The sequence below is a fragment of the Myxine glutinosa genome, chromosome 3 (genome assembly GCF_964187855.1).
Source record: "Myxine glutinosa chromosome 3, kmMyxGlut1.1, whole genome shotgun sequence".
Lineage (NCBI taxonomy): Eukaryota > Metazoa > Chordata > Myxini > Myxiniformes > Myxinidae > Myxine > Myxine glutinosa.
Genome location: NC_136263.1, coordinates 123,151,439 through 123,174,218, shown reverse-complemented (window position 1 = coordinate 123,174,218; position 22,780 = coordinate 123,151,439). Strand labels below are relative to the sequence as shown.

The 22,780-nt window shown below is 45.9% G+C and overlaps 1 long non-coding RNA gene across 1 annotated transcript in view; it reads right to left on the bottom strand.

Annotated features, from left to right (window-relative positions):
* Positions 1-22,567, bottom strand: part of LOC137423237 (uncharacterized) — a 75,139-nt gene extending 52,572 nt beyond the window's left edge. The window contains exon 1 of the long non-coding RNA XR_013622746.1: positions 22,498-22,567. This is a non-coding gene — a long non-coding RNA (uncharacterized LOC137423237). The remainder of the gene's footprint in view (positions 1-22,497) is intronic.
* Positions 22,568-22,780: the final 213 nt, after the last annotated feature.

Here is a 22,780-nt window from a genome sequence, read left to right as displayed (position 1 = left end):
GTTTACACAAAAAATATATGAAAAGGCATGCACTTTCCACAAACCGAAACTATGTCAGTTGGAATTTCCCGCCGATAATCAACCCACAGAACCCAGTGCCGAAAGTGACGTCAGTCTATTCTATATCTATATTCTATATTCTATATCTCAGTCTGAGATTTGTTGCGGTGACCTGATTAATTTCTGAGGGGGGGGGGGGGGGGGAGGAATCGCTGAGTGGTGGCGGAACATCGCATCGCGTCAACGGTATCATCGTCCAACCGAAGTCGCAGTCGTGTTTGCCGCCCCAACCTCCATCGGCAGTATCCAAAGCAGATAAGAAGCGATCTATCCCGTCATCCAGCGATTTAGTTGCAATATACAGCGGTGGGAAACGTGAGGGCCCACCTGCAATCAAGCCTGCAGATCTTTCTGACACTCTTGCAGGCGCAACATCCCTTGCGCAGCGCCGAAATCACGTATGGATTATGACTCGCATGCTGGAACCATGCGACCAGACAATCAGTTCGTGGACTGGTTTCAACATCATGACTAGAGATCGTGTTCAGGTGACGGAAGATGTAGTTGGCTACCTGCCGACTATAAACGCGCCTGCCACAGATATGGCAACAGTGCAAGAAATCCTCAGAGAAGCTCTGAACATCATGTCATCACTTCAGCTTGAGCGTATACCGGTGGTGCTAGACCAGGCACTATTTGCTAAGGCGACCGAAATAGCATGGAAAGATGTCGATCGATATGGAAGAATCGTGCTCATGATGGGGAACTTCCATACCATCTGTAACTTCATGTCGAGCATTGGGAAAATGTTTGGAGATGCAGGCCTTCGGGATGTAGCTGTTGAGTCAGGAGTAATCGCTGAAGGTTCCATCAACAGGGTTCTGGAAGGCAAGCAATACAACCGTGCTGTGCGACTCCACAAGTTGATGTACGAGGCACTAATGCGCATCATTTGGAAGGGCTTCCAGGTGTGGATAGAAAGCAATCATCCTGACAAGGAACCCCAGATTCGAAGCACTGACCTCAAAATTCGCAGCATCAAGGAGGATGTTTGCCACGAGACTCTCGCTGCTGCTCTCGATGATGATTCATGTGTACAGAGCTTTGACATGTTCGCGAAATACCTACATTTTCTGCGAACCAAACATGGAGACCTGGCTCGCTTCTGGATGATGTATATTGATATGGTAGAGACCCTGCTGGGGTTGATTCGTGCGGATAGAGAAGGCGACTGGATGCTTCACTTGGCTTGTGTCAGAAGAGTGATCCCTTGGTGTTTCGCAATGAACAAGGTGAACTATGCTAGATATCTACCAGTGTACTATGCACAGATGACGCAACTCCACGAAACATGCCCCGAGTTGTACAGGCATTTCAATCAAGGCTACTTCTCCGTACAGCTTAGACCAGGGAATCCATTTGCCAGAATCGCTGTTGATCAGACAACAGAAGAAACAGTAAACAAAGATACGCAAACAGCTGGAGGAACACGAGGTTTTAGTCTTCGACAAGGGGCTGTGTCACGATACTATCTAACTGCAGAAAATCGGGCTACTGCACTGAGGCAACTACGAGAAACTATCCTTGTGAATGGCAGCGACACATCTCACGCCAAGCACCCTGACTTGTCTACTTCTCGCATCAAACGTGATGAGTCTGGCGTCACAGCTATCTGTGATCTACTGGAAAATGACTGGACCAATCCATTCGCCGATGATCCGTCATGTCTTCTCAGTATATCTACCGGAGCGGCTGCGAGGGAGGACGTTTCTAATGACCTACTCAACACCCTGCAAAAGGGGGAAGCGGCGTATCAAAGCTTCCAGAAACGTCTTGAAGAGGGAACAGGCTTTCATGACACATTGAACAAGCTAAACTTGAAGACCTTTGGTAAGATCAAGCAGAAAGTTGTGAAGGGCACAAACAAGGAGATCGTCCTGAGAGCTGACAGACAACTGTTTGCCACCATGATACTCATCGCCAAGACAAGGAACCTCGACATGCAACTTGTCCTTTGTCACCCACTAGGGCCGTTACCATGGTCTTTGGCAAACGTTGATGGGTCAATGAAAAAAACGAACAAAGCTGCACTTGCGAAACACATGGAAGGTCTTGTGGAACCAGCCGAGAACGTTGACAAGCGAAGTGCAACAATAATTGATGCGATGGCTCTCATACAAAAGATGCATGGCGAGAACGACACGTTCGAAGAACTATCTGACCGCATCCTTGCTGCAGCGCTTCACGCTGGTCAAGGCAGTGAGCGCATCGATGTTGTCTTTGACACATACACAGAAGAATCCATCAAAGCAGCTGAGCGTGTGAACCGCGGTTCAAATGAAGGCATCAGTTTCAGCGAGATCAGACCCGCACACAAAATCATGAACTGGCGGCGTCTCCTTGCTTGCAGCCAGACAAAGGAGAAACTGGTTGTGTTTCTGGCGGAGTCGTGGAAACATGAAACAAATCGCGAAAAGCTAGGCAACAGAACACTGTATGTCACCTGTGGTGAAAAATGTCTGGTACTGACCCGCGATAGGTGGAAGTTGTTGCAAGCACTCGAATGTAGCCACGAGGAAGCAGACACGCGTATGTTTCTCCACGCAAAGCACGCCGCTACCCACTACAAGACGATCATCTTAGTGGCAGATGACACCGACGTTCTGATCATCAGTCTTCATCTCAGCAGAACCATCGATAGTCAGCTCTTCATCAGACGAGGAACAAAGGTTCGAGTCTGAATGATCGACGTTGGAAAGTTGGCTGCGGTATTGGGGTCTGGAGTTTGCAGTGCATTGCCAGGGCTTCATGCATGGAGCGGGTGTGACACTGTGAGTGCTCTGGCTAGCCAAGGAAAGATAAAGGCTTTGAAGCTTGTGCAAGCGAATGAGCTGTATCTTCAAGCATTCACAGATCTGGGATCTTCGTGGAATGTACCAACAGACGTCTTCAATAGCATTCAGGCCTTCACGTGTCAGCTGTACGCCAAAAACACGAAGATCGTCGGTGTTAATTCGCTCCGTTATCACATGTTCTGTGCAAAGAATCGGGTTGAATGAAGGGTTGATTGAATCGGCCCACGGGTCCTAAAATCCTGCTCTGCCGCTCTATCTCACCCTCTCTCTGTTCTTTTCACCCTATCTTTTGCTCAAGGTCATCTGCCAGCATCCTGGAAATCAGCTAACATTACCGCTTTACACAAAAAAGGTGCAAAAACAGATCCTTGCAACTACAGACCAATCAGCCTGCTCCCAATTATCAGCAAAGTCATGGAATCCATCATTGCTTCGGATATGAAATCTTTCCTCTTCTCCAATGGCTTGATCTCTGATCATCAATTTGGTTTCAGACCAGGTCACTCTACTCTGGACATGCTGCTTCTGCTGTCTCAACAATGGATGGAGGTCCTGAATGCCAAACAGGAAATCAGAGCTGTCTCCCTTGACATATCAAGGGCCTTTGATACGGTCTGGCACCCAGCTCTGCTCACCAAACTCTCCTCCTATGGTATCCATGGAAATCTCCATGCATGGCTTGCGGACTTCCTCTCTGGTCGTAGTCAACGTGTGGCCCTGAATGGATTTCTCTCATCTCCCCTTCCTGTTCAGGCTGGAGTTCCCCAAGGAAGTGTGCTGGGCCCTGTGCTTTTTCTGGTCTTTATCAATGATCTCTCTGACTCTCTGGAAAATCCTCTCTATCTCTTTGCTGATGACTCCACTCTCTGCCGCTCCATTCCTCTTCCCTCAGATAGGCAGTCTGCAGCCTCCTCACTCTCTGAAGACCTGGACAAAATCACAGACTGGTCAAACAAGTGGAACATGTCTTTCAATCCTGCCAAATCTCACTCTCTTACTATGTCTCTCCGAAAAGATCGACTGGACAACCCTCCCATCTACTTTCTCAACAATCCTCTCCAAGAAGTTCTGTCACTCAAGCTTTTGGGTCTCACTATCTGCCATGATCTTTCTTGGGAAAACCACATTTCCAAGCTGGCCTCCAAAGCCAGTCGCCGACTGGGCATCCTCCGTCGTGCGAAGTCCTTCCTCGGCACACCTGAGCTCCTCACCACATACAAGGCTTTCATCCGCAGCTCAATGGAATACTGTTCTCCCCTATGGGCTGGTGCTCCTGCCTCACACCTGGCTCGGCTTCACGCTGTTGAATCCAAAGCTTTCAAAATCATTGGAATCTCCCGCGATGAAGCTATCTCTGAGGGCCTTTCACTCACTCACCGCAGGCAGGTAGGTGGTCTTTCTGTCTTCTACCGACTCCTCTCCGGCCTTGCTCCCCCAGCTCTCTCCGTGCTCTGTCCCCCAAATATTCCTACAGGTCGCACAAGATCTGCCAGCAACCCTCTGATGGTTAAACTGCCGAAATCTCGGCTCTCTGCTCACCTTCACTCTTTCATTCCTCTTTTCTCCCGCCTGTGGAACAAACTCCCACACTCCCTTCAATCCCTCTCCTCCCTCCAGGTCTTTAAAACAGCTGTTCACCACCATCTCTTATCTTCCCCCATCCATAACCTTGATCTTTTCTACCCCCACTAATTCACCCCAGATCCACCTTGTTTGAAATTCCAACTTATTTCCTGGATATCCTGGCAGTGTCCATATGTTTATACCTCTCCCACCCCCCCCCCTTCACATGCCTCCCCCCCAAAGCCCTCTCCCTCCCACAGATCTCTCGATGTCTCCATGTCTCTCGGTCCCTGCTCTCAAATGTTGTGTTTGTGTCCTTCCCCCTCTCTCCCCATCTTGTCTACCGCTCCCGATGTTATTTGTTTTATGTGTCTGTTTGTCTTTCTGTGTGATTAATTTTCGCTCTTTCACGAGCCTCGATCTTGTATACAAAAAAAAAAAAAAAAAAAAAAAAAAAAAGGGCCAGATCGAATCTGGACAATTGCCGCCTTGTGAAGACTCCTTGATGCAGCATACGCTTAGGGCCAACTATCAGGCGGCTATCTGGCGACGCAGCCTTGAAAACCTACCAGACGTCCCAACACCATCAGCAGGACATGGTTGGGAACTCGATGATGGCGGTTCGCTCACAATCCGATGGATGGCGGGTCTACCAGCTCCAGATGTCGTCTTGAATCTCATCTCATGCACATGCAGAAGGACGTGTCGACCGTCAGATTGCTCCTGCATACTGAATGGGTTGAAGTGCACTGTTGTGTGTAAGCTGCAGGGATGCTCCAACATGGTGCAGGCTGATGCTATCGTGGCTCAGGATGCCAATGACTCTGATGGCGACTCTGATGATTAACTTTGTGTGCACTGTATATTGTATAGCATATGTTGTTCTCTATTATAATGCAGGCCAAATTGCCTGAAAATCTTTATAGACAGATAAACGGTTTAGCAAAATGTATAATTTGGAAGATCATACCGGTGTTATTTGACTAAAACATGACATGTTCAATGATACCTCCGCTTGCTTATTAGGAATATACATCGTATGGTGTTAAAATCAGCTCCATACGTCTTTCCAAACTCTAGTAATGAATAATTAATATAATTGGCGGCCATTTTGAAATCCACGATGGCCACCAAAGTGCAGATTTCCTATGTAACAATTTCCGCCTGCTTATTAGATATCGTATGGTGTTAAAATCCTCTCCGTACGACATTCCTAACTTGCGTTATCGTCAGAATAGATAATGCCAGCGGCGGCCTAAGTCATTTTATGCCTCTTTACATTTATTTGTTGTAAACTCGTGGTGGATGATATGTTTTAGTTTTTGAGTTATTTTTATAGACAGATAAACGGTGTAGCACAATGCATAATTTGGAAAATCATACCAGTGTTGTTTCACTAAAAAAAGTACAAGTCTAATAATAAAATATTGAAAAATATATGATTTTTTTTCGATAATTGATTTTTATAATAATTAATCTAAAACAAAATGCTTCATATTATTTTTTATTTAGACGGTACACATCGGACGTATATTTAGTCGTCAACCGCACATCGATAGCTAGTATAGAAGTCCAGATACACGTGCAACAATGTACCCCACCAAATGGGCATTTTCGAGCTGGGTGGTTTCAAAGATGGCGTCCATCCGGGCACTAAGCTACCGTTCTCAGATGTCCATCACACCTTTTCTGACACTTGAGACATTGGTCTAATGGAAAATCATAATGAGAATTACTCCCCCCGCCGGAGCATTACTTTTGGTCTGGCTCAAGGACTAAATAGGGTGCAGGTTTTTTCCTCGTCTCTGATGTGTGTTGTCTTTTATGGAGGGACCTTCACCATAGCCATCGAACACCACTGTCGCTTGTCCGTAATGTCTCACAGTGAAGTCTGCATAAGACTCAGCTATTGCATTATATGAGTCGCCTTTGTTCCACGGTAAACGATGGAGCAAAGAGCCACCATCAAGCACGTAACAATCTGTTTTGGGAATAGAGTTCATCACAGCCTCACTTGATAAGTCCGCAGCATGGTCTCGAATTGCCTGAGCAAGCTGAGGTTTGTCTGCTTTTCGAAGAATGTTCCTGGTCTCAAAGAGGGCTGGAGGGTAGGGGCTTAGTTCATACGTCAAAACCTCTTCAAGGGAAAGATCTCCTGACCTTGACACCAGAAGGAAACGCTGGAACAGAAGGGCAGGATCAATGGTACGATCAGGAGCAATCTTCACAGCAGAGATATTCCCAAGGGTTTTGGCTCTGTCTTTCCGCTTGAATTTGTAAGTAAATGCCGACTTTCCGATTATATCTTCAATGATCTTGTTTCCAACCGATTCAAAGTCATGTACATTCACATCTGGCCCAGCCACTATCCCGTTGACAATGTTTCTGAGTAGGATCAGATGTGAAGGGTGAGCAGGCTGCAAGCTTTATCCGAATTTTCTCGAGATCAGATGCATCTCTTTTGATGCGCGCCTCAGTTGAGTCTTTGTGTTGCGGACTTGTAGTATAGGTTAGGTTTGTGAAATCCTGCATCGCAATGTTGTACTCGGATGTTACAGGTGCAGATAAGGTCCAAAGGTTTCGCATGTCCTCGGTCATCCCACTGCCGCGAGTTAGACCACCAGTGCTCTTCAGAGACCTCATCAACGTTTGTTCGATGACAAGATCACTACTATGACAGCTCGTGGGCAATGACAGCTCGTGGGCGAACTGCCTGAATTATGGCATGACCAACTGCCGCAACCTTGCGTCTTGTGTCTTTCCCAACGAACAATGTTTCCAGTGCTGTCCGCAGACTAGTCGGAATGAACGATAGGGCTGAATCAAGTTTTAAATCATCACTACTTGGATACTGATTCGTCACGGTAGAAACCTGAGATTTTATATCACTTCTGATTAACCTAGCAGCAGTTTCAATACTAGCGCGTTTTTGGGACTCTTCATCACCTTCCTGACACGTTTGCTTGTAGTATGATCTCAGAATCTGCGACGTTTGTTCTCTCATCGTAACAATATCGTCCAAGCCTTCTCTTTCACCAAAAAAAATTGAGTCCTTAAAGCGTTCTTTAAGACGCTTTTTCAAACTGTAATTGTCAAACGGTTCCGAATCAGGATTACAAAGATACCCTTTCATTATGAGGCTCAAAGATGTAACAGTTAGTTGTTCCTCACTGTTCAGTTCTAGGTAAGCACACATTTTCTGAAATGCTTCATACTTATCTTCATCTTTAGGACGACCACACTTTCTGCGCTTGGCTTCGGGGGCTTTCTGGAACTCTAAAGGCACAGACTTGAAGGACCGGAAATTTCCACTACACGAATGATGATAAAGTCCGTCTGCTGCATGTAAATCTCGTAAATAGTATTCAATCCGACCCTTTACAGTATGTCCCCAATCATCTGAACGGGATTCACGGACCTCCACAATTGTCTCCACAAATTTGTCAGTCCGTACCCAGCTAAAGTGTCCCTTGTCCAAATCAATTGTACATCCACAGAATACGCAATCCTTTTCACTGTCAAAACCTCCACTTGATTGTCTTGTGGTTCTCTTTGGTGGCACAGAACCACTACTTTTCTTTGCAACATGGCTTTTAATGTTTTTATCATTTATGTACTGTTGACGACAGCTTTTATGCACTTTAGTACTGGCTTCAACTACAAGATCGTCCTTCCGCTTTACACTGGCTTCATTTATTCCCTTCGCCCCCTTCCACTGAATTGCAACCCAGTTATCACTGGAATCCTCGATCTCCTCCTTGCAGATTGGACAAAAAGCTTGACTGGCTGTGCTTGCACTCATTGTTGAATCATGTCTGAAAAAGAGAAAGATGAGAATTAGTTATTCAGTTAGATCCAATTCGACACATTCTTCAGGTAAATATATGGAAAATGCCCCCTCAACCTGTTAGATAATGGCCCACTTTCATTTTTAATGGTCTTAATGTGTTCCTTGCCCCCAAAAACCTAGGGATAGACACCAAGATCATCAAATTTGAGTTGATAGTTACAAAGTTATGATCATTAAGAGGTTTCGGCGGCCATCTTGGACGCCATCTTGAAAAAAACACTTTTCCGGGGGTCCTCCTTTGGTAAACTTTTAGTATGTTATAAAGTACACTAAACCCTACCAGAATCAGTTGAGAAACCTTTTGTAGCAATTTTTTGGGGGTTGAGGGGGTATTTTCCATATATCGACCTTACTACAGGCACTGAGGCTCAGTTAGGGATGAAAGGTGAGAAGTTAAAAATTCCATGGTTTGCTCACAAACATTTTGTTTTGCATAAACTTTTGAAAAAAACTCTCTAATGCACAACCTTACATCTCCAGGGTTGGCAACCATGTTTCCCCTAAAGTCTTGTACAGAGAAAAGGGTTTTGGGTGACTTATTTACAAAATCCATTTGGAAGAAAGATTTACTCGGGGGTGTCTGATACCTTTAAATTGTTTATTCTTAATCTGATTAACAGGCCTGCTGCTTTCTCCTGAATCAGCTCTCTCAGTTGAGCCTTCTTTTCAACCAATAACCTGTGGTCTCTTCTGATATTATCTTTAGCCAGTTTACACTCTAACCGTATAATATCAGCTTCTAAACAAGCCATTGTTATATTTTTTACGTCAGTTTCATTTGAAACAAACTGCTGACAAAACACTCTAATCTGAGCTTTTGTATTATCCCACCATAATGCTAAAGAAGAGAAAGAGGGCTTTCTTGAAAGTTGGATGACCCAAAAAGCACGGAAGGCGTCTTTAAACAAAGCATCTTCGAGAAGACTGGTATTGAATTTCCAGTATGCACTTTTTCGTAAGGGTTGAGGGAAAAAGAGGCCCATGGTAACTAAATGATGATCAGAAAACAAAGATGGAAAATGATTTGGAGAGATAACCGCATTCCTGAACTGTGAGTTTATGTACCAACGGTCAAGTCTAGCGAAGGTCATTCTCCCATTGGCACATCGTCCCCAAGTATACTCAGATTTGTTGGGGTAATGCAGTCTCCATGCATCTAGCACACCCACTGCCGAAAAATAATTTAACAAATCAGTACTACCTTCGGGATGAGGTTCTGCTGTATTTCGGTCTATACTGGGTTTAAAGGTGCAATTAAAGTCACCCCCCATGCAAATACAATTATTGAGATCTATCGACTGCATGTGTCGAATTAAAGATGAAAAGAAAGCTCTTCGTTCCACACTCTCACTTGGTGCATAAACGTTGAATAGTGTAAACCGAAAATTATTAATGACCAGTTCCAATGAAATAAACCGGCCTTTAATCACCTCCTGGAAGAGGCATGACTCAGGTACCAGGCCTGGTCTGAGTAAAAAGGCTACACCAGCAGAAGAAGAAGACATGTTACTAAAAAAGCATTGTCCTTTAAAGAGGCGACACCAGTCGTACTCTCCATTTTGAATTATATGGGTTTCCTGGAGTAAGAGTACATCAATTTTCTTGCGCTCAAATAAACTTTTCACCTGAACCTGGCGGTTTTGGCTTGCACCTCTGCCGTTCATATTTAAGGTTCCAAAGGTGATTTTTTTCATGGATTATCAAAAGGCGTGAGCGGTTGTTGGGAAATCTCGCTCCCTGCTTTTGTAACAGCCTTTCTAAGCCGATGAAACAGCGACCTTGTTAAATGAAATTCATCCGGCCTCCTAATTATGTCCTTTGCAGCCTGGATGAATGAAATTAAATCAGGAAAATGATCTTTTACAATCACATTTCGGTGTCGGTAGGTGTCATTCAGAAAAGAAATAACGAGTTGAGGGGCTATGGATGACTGATCAGATGAAGATTGAGACAACTCAGTCATCTCAACTTCATCCTCTGAATCTGACAAATCAGAAACAGCTCCACCCGGGTCACATATATCAGTCTGCCCAGTCCCCATTTTGATTCCAGCCAAGTCCGAAGATTTGCTGGAATGTTCTATGGTAGAGTCATCTTCACTCTGGTACCCGGGACATTCAGCAGGAGCTGAAATCTCGGCTTCACCCTCCTGCAGGGAGATGTTCACTGGCTCAGTTGACGAACCAGTGTCATGATTTAGATCTTGCAGTGGTAAAGAGGAGCTTGGGGCTGAGACATTCCCAATCCGCTCGGTCTCAGCAGGTAGTGAAGGTGGCGGCTCACTAATGGGCTCACCATCATCTTTAGTCTCACCATCTACTTTTTCTCCCAAGTTTTCGGTGCTGCCCGATAATGTTTCAGAATTAATTAATTCAGGTTCCTTCTCCCTGGTGTCAATACAGCTTGTGGACACCTGAGAAAGACGTTCCAGGGCGTCTGCACCCACACTCTCTTTATCCAACACTACCATTTTCAAAGTAATGTTGGAGTTACAAGCACCAGGTGCTCTTCGTTTTTTTGTCACCACAATGGGATTTTCTTCCATCTCCTCACTGCACGTAGCATCTGCCACAACAGGTGGGTTATCTGGGATTATTTCATTATTTACCGAATCAGCGGTGTTGTCGTTTTCACTAAGACGAACAGGAGTATTATCCCTACTCCACGTGTGCGAGGGAGCGGCGGTAGGAACCGTTCGGGTATTTCGGGTTACCTTGTTTCGTACGTTAGAGACCGGGGTGTTATCTCTTTTACAATCAGCGTCACTATGACCTGCTTCACCGCACCATACACATGATACCTTCGGACAAAACCTTTTCACATGGCCAAAAGCTCCGCACTGAAAACATGTTAATGAGGCCGATGACGCATACATCTGGTACTCATGGTTGTTCACCTTTACCTTGAACGTGATGTTTAACCCCGTGTCATCGCCTCGATCCGGAAGCACCATATACACCTGCCGTCTGAAGCTCATCACGTGTTTAACACGTTCATCCTGAGACCAGAGCGGAATCATTGTGATTTTCGACACAGCTGTTATCGGGACAAAAATTTATTATCGGGAATTATTTTTCGATAAATGGTTGTAGAATGACTGTAGAATCGATAAATGACTGTAGAATCGATAAATTCGACCAAAAAAAAATAATTATCGGGACAAAACGGACATCAGCTGGTTGCAGGTTATAAATGGGGGTACGTTAGATATGACGACCCTCATCGACGGAGTGTCCATAGGCGACGCCAAGACAAAGAGACCTGTCTCTGTGGTTAAACCCGCACTAACAACATCGTGAACGAATTTTTCATCAGACACAAATACAACAACTTTTTGATTCATTCTCGACGCTGCTCGTACATTCTCACAACCGATTATTTTCCCCACCGACAAAACAATGTCCTCAGTGGAAGTTCCTTCGGGTGGAACACACACAAATGCATGCTTCCTTGTTAAGTTGTCGAACGCCTCTAACCGAGAGCGTGCATTCGCCATCCCAGCGAATTAACACCCCCCACTTGTCCGAACCGGACAAGTAGGTACCAAACCGAAATAAATCAAACTAGAATAAATAATAAACGTGCATTATAAGCACAAAAAGGCTTACAAAGCGTCGTCGAAGCCGGTAGGCCGCACCCAAAATGGGTCCGCTCTCAAACCTCTCTCTCTTGAAGACAAAGGTGTAGAAAGGATGAAAACAAAATGCCAAAGTACACAGGATGGAAAGGAGAGGGAGGGGGGGGGGGGGCAGGAGAGGAGGAAAACTCACAAAGAACTCACTACAACACAGAGCAGTTGCTCACAGCCGCATGACGCCACGCCCAACGCAAACGGCCTGCAGGGGGCGAGAGAGAGAGAGAGGAAGAGAGAGAGAGAGAGGAAGAGAGAGAGAGAGAGGAAGAGAGAGAGAGAGAGGAAGAGAGAGAGAGAGGAAGAGAGAGAGAGAGAGAGGAAGAGAGAGACAGAGAGGAAGAGAGAGAGGAAGAGAGAGAGAGAGAGAGAGGAAGAGAGAGACAGAGAGGAAGAGAGAGAGGGAGAGAGAGAGAGAGAGAGGAAGAGAGAGGAAGAGAGAGGAAGAGAGAGAGAGGAAGAGAGAGAGAGGAAGAGAGAGAGAGAGAGAGAGAGAGAGAGAGAGAAGAGAGAGAGAGAGGAAGAGAGAGAGAGAGGAAGAGAGAGAGAGAGAGAGGAAGAGAGAGAGAGGAAGAGAGAGAGAGAGAGAGAGGGAAGAGAGAGAGAGAGAGAGAGGATGAGAGAGAGAGAGAGGAAGAGAGAGAGAGAGAGAGGAAGAGAGAGAGAGGAAGAGAGAGAGAGAGGAAGAGAGAGAGAGAGGAAGAGAGAGAGAGAGAGAGAGAGAGGAAGAGAGAGAGAGAGGAAGAGAGAGAGAGAGGAAGAGAGAGAGAGAGAGAGAGGAAGAGAGAGAGAGGAAGAGAGAGAGAGAGAGAGAGAGAGAGGGGAAGAGAGAGAGAGAGAGAGAGAGAGAGAGAGAGGAAGAGAGAGAGAGAGAGGAAGAGAGAGAGAGAGAGAGAGGAAGAGAGGAAGAGAGAGAGAGGAAGAGAGAGAGAGGAAGAGAGAGAGAGGAAGAGAGAGAGAGAGGAAGAGAGAGAGAGAGAGGAAGAGAGAGAGAGAGAGAGAGAGAGAGGAAGAGAGAGAGAGAGAGAGAGGAAGAGAGACTTTTTTTTGACTTTTGACGTCCTTTTATTCCAAAAATTATAAAGTGCATGGATGTACAGTGTATAAAATCAACAAAGCCAAAAACAAGAGAAAACGATGAAGTGAGGAAACAATACAGATATATGCGTTGATCAGATCAACTTTTACCGAAAACAAATGCAATCTTCTGCATCAATACTATGAATTGTAGAAATTATGAACAATCATGAGAAAAATAATACCAACTCGTTTTGGCGGACTTCACAGACACTTTTCAAACACCATTTTTCCACAAATCCATCAATTTCGCCCATGCTCTTGGAAAACTCAAACTCCTGTTTTAGCCTTGCAGCACACAGTGCGTTGAAAAACGTCATGACCTTGCATTGATGAATGGGCTTACCATTCCGCTTCTCCTTTCTGGACAGGTAAGTAGCAAGCTTTGCTGTAGCTACAAAAAAGCACAACAGTTCATATTCCTTGTTGTGTTGCCGTCTCTTTTTGAGCCCAAAAATAAAGGATCGAAAAGTAAATCTGAAATTCATTTTGAACGACACAAAGTCTAACCATTCAAATAAAGGAAAAAGTCTTTCACAACCAATAAAAAAATGAAAAACATCCTCATCTACAGAACAAAAGGGGCAACATGCAGATATTGGGGCAAAATTCCATACATATGTATTACATGGGATGATCCAGTGGGCAAGGCGCCACTGAAGATCACCTGTTCTTTTGTTGATCAGCTTACTATACATTGATTCCCATACAGGTTCATTGGGGGGCCCGGCAGGGAGTAGCCTCTTCCATCGTGCTACTCCATTTAGCGGAGGAGTACCAAGAACTTGAGATAACCACCACCTATACAGGCTCTTGCTGCTCTCAGCATGCAATACACTTGTCCCTGTGCTAACAGGTGGAAGTTCCTTGGGAAAGCAGTCAAAAATCAGTTTCGGAAACGGGGACTCGTTGGGGTGTCCAAAAGTATTCCAAGTCCAAAGTTTCTGTAGCTGATGACGTTTTTGAACAACCTTCCTCAAAATCGTTCCAATTGTCCTCTTGGACCGAATCGCCGTCAAGGTTGAAATTTCCTCCACATTCCTCCACCCGACACCGGAGTTTGGCCGAAGGTGCCATACTTTGTTTATGCCTGCCTCAATAAAGCGTTGGCACAAATGACGACTCTTGAGAACATCAGGGAAGAGAGGATTGAAGAACAGGGGTTCAACCTCGAACATCCCTGGGGAGTAGGTGTCCGCTTTGCGGCTCACGGAAAGTCTTTCCCAGGCACTGAGAAGGCTCTGGTAAAATATGGGGAGCGTTGATGTATTCACGTACTTGAGGTGAGTCAGGAATACTTCGAGACCATAGCCGAGTCTACCCGCCTGCTGTAAAATATGGCAAGCCAAGGCATGGTTTGGCAGGTTTTCACCAAACAGGAGGCGTTGAATGGAGCACAGGCGAAAAGCCATGAGACGGGATCTCACGTGAACAAGGCTCTGACCACCTTCAGATGAAGTAAGGCATATTACACTTGGCCGCAGCCAATGATGGCCTCCCCAAAAAAAGTCCACAAGTTTGGCCTGTATCCTGTCCAGCAGCACTTCTGGTGGTTGCAGGCAAATAAAGCGATGCCACAACGTTGCAGCAACCAAGTTGTTTGCCACTAAGACTCGGCCCTTAAATGAGAGGTGCGGTAGGGCTCTTTTCCACAGGTTCAGCCTCCTGTCTATTTCTCCAGTCACACCTTCCCAATTCCTTTTCTCAAATTGTGTAGAGCCTAGGGACACACCAAGGTAATCAACACCATCTGTTTTCCACTCCAAGTTTTCTGGAAGAGCAGGCAGATGTGTTGAGACAGGTAGGCAGCTATTAAGGTATGGTACCCAAAGAGCTTTGCTTTTCGTCCAATTAACCTTCAGAGATGAAGCCATGAAAAAGGTTATTAAGGACTTTACAAGAGCAACAATGTCTTGGTGGTTTTTTATAATGACGCAAACATCATCTGCATAGGCCGATATAGTCATTGGTGGGCTTCCAGGAAAACAGGTCAGGCCAGAGATATTCTTTCTCAATGTGCAAAGAAATGGCTCCATTGCTAGCGCAAAAAGCAAACCTGAGACTGGGCAACCCTGCCGTACCCCCCTCTGAACCTTTATGGGGGGAACCAGTTCATTGTTCACCTTAATTACACTGGAGATGTCAGTGTACAATAAAGTTATAAAGGCCCTGAAAATTACCCCAAACCCACATGCTTCAAGAACATGGCACAAGAAAACATGGTCAATGCTGTCAAAGGCTTTTTCAAAGTCTAGAAAACATATTCCAAAATCATTTTGGTCATGGCGAGCATACATTAAATCCCGCACGAAAAAAATGTTGTCGTAAATCGAACGACTGGGGATGCAGAATGTCTGATCAGGTAAAACCAGATCACCAATGACTTTTTTTAAACGATTTGCCATTGCTTTCGAAAACAATTTATAGTCAGTACACATTATTGAAACCGGTCTCCAATTCTCCATCCGCCGGAGGTCTCCTGACTTTGGGAGAAGACTCACCACTGCTCTCCTTAGGCTTAGTGGCATTACACCTTTTCGCAAGGATTCTTGGATTACATTCAATAATTCTGGGCCCAAAATGTCCCAAAATTCCATGTAAAACTCAGCTGGCAGGCCATCAATTCCCGGAGCCTTTCCAGATTCCATTCCAACCAGGGCACGCTGTAATTCATCAAGGCTTAAAGGCACATCCAGCTCCAGGCGTTGAGTCTCAGTTAGGGTTGGGAGATGGGAGGTAAAACATTTTATTTTATCCTCATATATATCTTTTTTAGCAAATAGTTCAGAATAATACTTTCTAATAGTGATTTTTACCCCATCAGAACTTGTAATTTCATTCCCACTGGGGTCCTTAACTGATAAAATAAGCTGGGGAGGCTTCGTTTCAGCTTCTAAGTGAAAGAAGGCTTTGCTAGGACTATCCGATACTTTAATGCTTTTTACTCTCAGTCTAACTAGCAGTCCTGCAGCCTTCTCCTGTAATAGTTCCCGGAGTTGGGTCCTTTTTTCAAGGAGCAATTTATAATTTGTCTCATTTTCCTGCTCTGCCATTTTGTTTTGCAGTTTTAGAATTTCGGTTTCCAACCTTGCCAATGTGATTTGATTTTCATGAGTGATATGGGAATTAAACTGTTGACAAAACAGTCGTATATGAGTTTTCATATTATCCCACCAAAGGTTAGTGGAAGCAAAGAGGGGCTTTTTTCCAACTATTGCTATCCATAGGATGCGAAAGGCTTCCTTAAACAGGGTATCATCCAAAAGGCTTGTATTGAATTTCCAATAGGCGCTCCTCCGTTTGAATTGTGGGAAAGATAGGCCCATCGTGACCATGTGGTGGTCAGAGAAGATGGAAGGGGTAATAGTTGAGGAGGTTACAATATTCCTTAATCGTGGGGTGATGTACCAGCGGTCAAGCCTCGCTAAGGATACTTGGCCATTGGAGCATCGACACCATGTAAACTGCCGGTCATTTGGGTGCATCAATCGCCATACATCCAAAAAAGCCCCACCTGAAAGAAACTGGGAGAGGTCACCATGGGACTCGGGATGTGGTTCCGGTGAATTTCTGTCTATTTTGGGCTCTAGCGTACAATTGAAATCTCCCCCCATGCATATGCACTGATTTGGGTCAAACAAGTTTAAATGGTTTATCACTTCAGTAAAGAAGGCTTTACGGTCAGTACTCTCACTTGGTGCATATACATTAAAAATAATAAGCTTCAGGCTATTGATCACCAATTCTAGGGAGGCAAAACGTCCCCGAATCACCTCCTGAAAGAGGCAAGATTCAGGTACAAGTCCTGGTTTTAGCAAAAACCCCACTCCAGCAGATACAGATGACATATTACTGAAGAAACATTTACCTTTGAACATGCTGCTCCAGTCATGTTCAACCTTCTCAATAATATGAGTTTCTTGCAGTAATATTACATCGACTTGTTTCCTTTTGAATAAACTATTCACTTGGATCTGGCGGACGTGACTGGCCCCACCGCCATTTATATTGAGTGTTGCAAGATTAAGCGTCTTCATCACTCATTAGTAAATTTTGTCTGACACTGTGAGTACTCACTCTTTGCCTTTGTTAAGATTTTCTTTAGTCGATGAAACTGCGATTTTGTTAGGTTTAGTTCCTCAGATTTTTTTATGACTAGTTTTGCAGCCTGAATAAAGGGAGCCAAATCAGGGAAATGATCCCCAATGATGACATTTCGCTGTCTATACGTTTCATTGAGGAATGAGAGAACAATATGGGGAGGGGTTGGGGGTTGATCTGGCATTAATTGTGATAGTGCTGTTACCTCCACCTCCTCTTCCGATTCTGATAAATCAGAAAGTGGTCCAATGGGGTCTGGGTCAATACTGTTTTCTTCTCCTGCTATGCAACCTAGCCTTCCCTTGTCTGGGGGGTCCACGCAGTGCTGTGTTTGGGAAACATCAGCACATTGTTTACTGATTTCCTCAATTGGCGTGAAATCATTATTCCCACATTCCTGTGGATTTATGTTTCCGCCCTTTTCTGCTATATTGGCAGATTTATTATGGATGTCAGCCTGTTCGGCGACATTCGCTTGGATCAATGATGCACCATTCACGGTATCGTGGCCTGAATTATTTACATCATTAACGTCGTCTGTGTGAGTAATGGAAGCGCGTTGTTTTAGCGGCTGAACCCCGATGCTCTTTTCTGGGTTTTCCCCTTTATTTATTTGGTCCGCGCTTTGCAGAGAGATTCCAGGTGCATCCTGAAGAGTTTTTTTCACCAATAGCCTGCAAATCGAGCACAACCTTTTTACCTGCTCCAGATGAGTCACTATCATGCGGAGCCCTTCGTTTACCTCGTCCCCACTTTACTATCAGTGTCCATTTCAACATTTTGCTGAAGAGGAATAAATACGTTCACGCTTGGAACACTGGATTCACCCTCATTAGGAATTTTAGGCGGTGGCAATGCGATAACCTCCCCCCCACTGGGAATCTCAATTAGTGGAGCAACGTTAACCTCCCTCCCACTGGGAGTATCCATTAGTGGAGCAGCGTTTACCTCCCTCCCACTGGGCGTTTTCATTAGCAGAGCAGCCTCCTCCTTACAAACTATGGCAGTGTGACCTGTCTTGCCACACCTGACACACGAGGCTTTGGACAAGAACGTTTTAAATGTCCATACGCTCCACACTGAAAGCATGTTAAGGTGGTGGACGATGCGTATAGCTGGAAATTTGCCTCTTCAAAATTAATTTTGAAAGTGATGTTGAGGCCTGTGTCGTCCCCACGGTCTGGAAGGACCATATACACCTGTCTGCGGAAGCTCATTACGTGCTTAACACGTTCATTCCGACACCCAAGAGGGATTGTTGAAATCCTCGATACCATTTTACCGTACCGTGATAGCACGGTCATTAACTTGTCATTTGGGATAAATGGAGGTACGTTAGAAATAACCACTCTCGTCGCGGGGGTTAATAGCGGCGATGCCATCATAAAGTGACCGCTTTCCGTGGTTATTCCCGCACTTACCACGTCATGGACGAGTTCCTCGTCCGAAACGAACACCACCACTTTCTGGTTCATACGCGAAGCTGCACGTATATTTTCATCCCCAACAATGCTGCCCACAGCGAGGATGATGTCCTCGACAGGGACTCCATCCGGAGGCACGCACACGAACGCGTGCTTCCTGGTTAAGCCTTCAAAGTCATCGCGACGAGAGCGTGCATTCGCCATTCCGGCGAAAATACCCCCCCCCCCCCTCCCCCCCGCTTGTCCGAGCCGGACAAGAGGGTATCAAACCTAAATAAATGAACTAAAGTAAAAAATAAACGTGCATTATAAGCACAGAAATGGCTTACAACGCGCCGTCAATGCCAGTAGGCCGCACCCAAAATGGGCCCGCTCTCAATCCTCTCTCTCTCGAAGGAAAAGGTGTAGAACAGATGGAAACAAATGCCAAAGCACACAGGATGGAAAAGGAGAGGGAGGGGGGCAGGGGAGGGCAGGAGAGGGGGGAAACCTCACGACGGACTCACCAAAACACAGAGCAGTTGCTCACAGCCGCCATGACGCTACACCCAACGCACCGACGGCCGATAGGTGGCGCCAGAGAGAGAGAGAGAGAGAGGAAGAGAGAGAGAGAGGAAGAGAGAGAGAGAGGAGAGAGAGAGAGAGGAAGAGAGAGAGGAAGAGAGAGAGAGAGGAAGAGAGAGAGAGAGGAAGAGAGAGAGAGAGAGAGAGGAAGAGAGAGAGAGAGAGGAAGAGAGAGAGGAAGAGAGAGAGAGAGGAAGAGAGAGAGAGAGAGAGAGAGGAAGAGAGAGAGAGAGAGGAAGAGAGAGAGAGAGAGGAAGAGAGAGAGGAAGAGAGAGAGAGAGAGGAAGAGAGAGAGAGAGAGGAAGAGAGAGAGGAAGAGAGAGAGAGAGAGGAAGAGAGAGAGAGAGAGGAAGAGAGAGAGAGAGAGGAAGAGAGAGAGAGAGAGGAAGAGAGAGAGAGGGAAGAGAGAGAGGAAGAGAGAGGAAGAAGAGAGAGAGAGAGGAAGAGAGAGAGAGAGAGGAAGAGAGAGGAAGAGAGAGAGAGAGGAAGAGAGAGAGAGAGAGAGGAAGAGAGAGAGAGAGGAAGAGAGAGAGGAAGAGAGAGAGAGAGAGAGAGGAAGAGAGGGAGAGAGAAGAAGAGAGAGAGAGAGAGAGGAAGAGAGAGAGAGAGAGGAAGAGAGAGAGAGAGAGGAAGAGAGAGAGAGGAAGAGAGAGAGAGAGGAAGAGAGAGAGAGAGAGGAAGAGAGAGGAGAGAGAGCGAGAGAGAGAGAGAGGAAGAGAGAGAGGAAGAGAGAGAGAGAGAGGAGGAGAGAGAGAGAGAGAGAGAGAGAGGAAGAGAGAGACTTTGACTTTTAAACTCTTTTTATTATAAAAGTATAAAACAAGAGTACCACCAAAAGCAATTCATCCAGGAAAATCAGTAAAATCATAGCAATCCCGGAAGGAAAAAAACAATCGGTGCACTGCGAACCAAGCGACAGAAAAGGTGCAAATACCAAAAAAAAACCACGAGGAGAAAATCTAGGCATAATTTCTAAACTAGGCATAATTTTATATGTACAAATTTACAATCGCATCTACAACCCTGAGGAAAGACTTAAGAAAGAAAGAGTAGGTCAAGACCAGGGGGAGAAAAACGCCGGCAAGGAGAAGCATGGAACAGTGTATAAGAAACACCCGCACTGTATTATACAGAAATTAACAATTTGTTATCTTGGACCTCACAAATCCCTCCAACACACCAGGTCGCAACAAAATTTGCAAGGTCGTTTGCAGTTTGGACACAGCCAAATTCAAGCTTGAGCCTGGCTGACACCAACGAACTAAAAAACACCATAATACTGCATTCCTGCATGGGTCTGCCGCCCAGCTTCGCCTTCCGCGACAGGTATACGGCCAGTTTAGCTGTAGCGGTTAGGAACCCGAATACAATAGATGTGGTTCCCTTTTTGGGAGGAAAGCCAAAGATGTAAGCTTTCAAAGAAAAGGTAACCCGCAATCTATGGGAAATAAAATTTAACCAATGAAACAAAGGAGAAAGTCTTTCACAATTAATGAAAGCATGAAACAAATCTTCCCTCACTGGACAAAAGGGGCAACAGCCGGAAATGGGGGAAAAAAAACGAATGACAGCATTGGAAGGAACAATCCAGTGGGCCAAACACCACTGAAGGTCACCTGTTCTTTTAGAAATAAGTCCAGCATACATTGTATCCCATAAAGGCTCAGAGGGGGGGACCGGGAGGCAAGAGTCCTTTCCACCGGGTAACCCCAGCTAGAGGTGGGTCCCCAAGAAGAAGTTTCACACAAGACCTATAAATACTCTTGCTGCTCATAGCATGGAAGGGGGGTGACCCTGCGCTCATGGGGGGCAGCTCGTTTGGGGTAAAAGCGACACCTAATTTTGGGACTGTGGGCTCAACCTCTGCGTCCTGCATCCAATGTAGGCCTAGCTGGTGGCTCCTTCGGATCACCGCTCTTAGTATGTTCCCGATTTGCCTCCTGGACCGAACATCTGTTAGGTCCGCCAGCTCGTTCGCAGGCTTCCATCCCTGTCCAGAGTCGTGCCGGAGATGACACACTTTCAGGATGTTGGCCACTATGAAATGCTGGCAGAAGTCGCGACTCCTCGGGATATCGGGGAAAAGTGGGTTGAAAAATAAAGGCTCGTGTGCATACATGTTAGTGCCATACGAGTCTGTTTGGCGACTTATCGAAACGCCCTGCCAGGCATTCAAGAGGCTCTGATAAAAGACTGGGAGCAGAGATGTATCGACGTGTTGAAGGTTGGTCAAGAAAGGTTCCTGTCCGTATCCGAGCCTCCCAGCTCGTTGAAGAATGGAGCAGGCTAAGGCCTTTCCTGGTAGGTGTTCTGCATAAAGCAAGCGTTGGATGGAGCGGAGCCGGAAGGCCAACAGGCGGCATTTCACATCGACTAGGCCATGACCACCCTCGGCCGAGGGACAACATATGGCGCTGGGTCGAAGCCAGTGGTAGCCTCCCCAAAAAAAATCCACCAGTTTCCTCTGGATAGCTTGGAAGAAGAAAGAGAGGAAGAGAGAGAGAGAGAGAGGAAGAGAGAGAGAGAGAAAGAGAGAGAGGAAGAGAGAGAGAGGAAGAGAGAGAGAGAGAGGAAGAGAGAGAGAGAGAGGAAGAGAGAGAGAGGAAGAGAGGAAGAGAGAGAGAGAGGAAGAGAGAGAGAGAGGAAGAGAGAGAGAGAGGAAGAGAGAGAGAGAGGAAGAGAGAGAGAGAGAGAGAGAGGAAGAGAGAGAGAGAGAGAGAGGAAGAGAGAGAGAGGAAGAGAGAGAGAGAGAGAGAGGGAGGAAGAGAGAGAGAGAGAGGAAGAGAGAGAGAGAGAGAGAGAGAGAGAGAGAGAGAGAGAGGAAGAGAGAGAGAGAGAGGAAGAGAGAGAGAGAGGAAGAGAGAGAGAGAGAGAGAGAGGAAGAGAGAGAGAGAGAGAGGAAGAGAGAGAGAGGAAGAGAGAGAGAGAGAGAGAGGAAGAGAGAGAGAGAGAGAGAGAAAGAGAGAGAGAGAGAGGAAGAGAGAGGAAGAGAGAGAGAGAGAGGAAGAGGGAGAGAGAGGAAGAGGGAGAGAGAGGAAGAGGGAGAGAGAGGAAGAGGGAGAGAGAGGAAGAGGGAGAGAGAGGAAGAGGGAGAGAGAGGAAGAGGGAGAGAGAGGAAGAGGGAGAGAGAGGAAGAGAGAGAGGAAGAGAGAGGAAGAGAGAGGAAGAGAGGGAGAGAGGAAGAGAGGAAGAGAGGAAGAGAGGGAGGGAGAGAGAGAGAGAGAGAGGGAGAGGAAGAGAGAGAGGAAGAGAGAGAGGAAGAGAGAGAGGAAGAGAGAGAGGAAGAGAGAGAGGAAGAGAGAGAGGAAGAGAGAGAGAGGAAGAGAGAGAGGAAGAGAGAGAGGAAGAGAGAGAGAGAGAGAGAAACAGTTCCGTCTGGGTGGAAACTCAAAATCATAATTGTATTGAGAAATATATGAAACCTCTCACCACCTTAGGACACCCGCTGGGACCCCAAAAGGTTCCACAGAAGGATCTAGCCCCAAAACTGAGGGAGTAGTTCGGGGAGGGACTGATGGACACTCCTGCTTTATTATATAGATAATCCCGGATATTTTCTTACATTCACAATATTTTTGGTGACGTAGTTTAACTTTGACCTGCATAGTCTTGTTTTGATTCACAACCAAGAATAAACTGTCACCCTGGTGTTTTGCAGGCAGGGTGTTACATCAACAAGGGCACAGTCCATTGGGATGGGACATTGTCAGAATCC